The sequence below is a fragment of the Chaetura pelagica genome, unplaced genomic scaffold, assembly GCF_000747805.2.
Source record: "Chaetura pelagica isolate M959 unplaced genomic scaffold, ChaPel_1.0 scaffold108, whole genome shotgun sequence".
NCBI lineage: Eukaryota > Metazoa > Chordata > Aves > Apodiformes > Apodidae > Chaetura > Chaetura pelagica.
Genome location: NW_009970718.1, coordinates 4,348,912 through 4,349,699, shown reverse-complemented (window position 1 = coordinate 4,349,699; position 788 = coordinate 4,348,912).

Genomic DNA, 788 nt, shown 5'->3' with positions numbered 1-788 from the left:
GTTATGAGGCCGAAGTCATCTGTAATTCAACACTATTGAGGTCTGGCCAGGTGCTTGCCAGAGAGACCACTCCATTTGCCAGACTGACCTCAGGATCAACTTGCTGCAAAGGTGATGCAAAGCCATGTTTTCATCACTGCTAGGTCCTGCATCAAGTATAGCTTAGCCCAGTTCAAGAATTCAGCCCAGTGTATCACTGTCACCCAGATGTAGCTCAGCAACAATCTCTGCTCTCTGATCCATCATGTCACCCAATCTCATGGGTTACAATGGCTGGGTAACTCAGATCTGCTCAGTCAAAAACACTGAGCACAGCTGTCAGGTAGATTCAATGCAGAAAGTGCCTTTTCCACTCAACAGTGCTTAAAGCAGAGCAGAGCCTAGAGACTGGAGTGCAGTGGCCACTGTGGGGATATTTCCTCCAACAGCATCCCACAGACACAAGGAATGGAAGTTTATGCAGACTTTCCTTATAGGTGTAACATTCCAAAAGATTAATTATGTAAGATGCCTCTAGTCTGTAATTAATGGCACTGTCATGTACATAAGCAGGATTAATAAAATTAGTATTAAAACCATTAATAATTGTACTTGCATAATATTGTTATTATAAATTAATAAGCCCGTATTCTAACAGTTGCTTTTTGTTCCATGATCATGATGAAAGCTTTGTAAAATGCCATGCAGAAAAAAAAAAGGGGGCTCTGAGAGAAAACATTAACAACTGAGCCATCACTGTTTCATTTCATGTATTACTATGTTTAACTAATGCATACACAAGGGAAAGA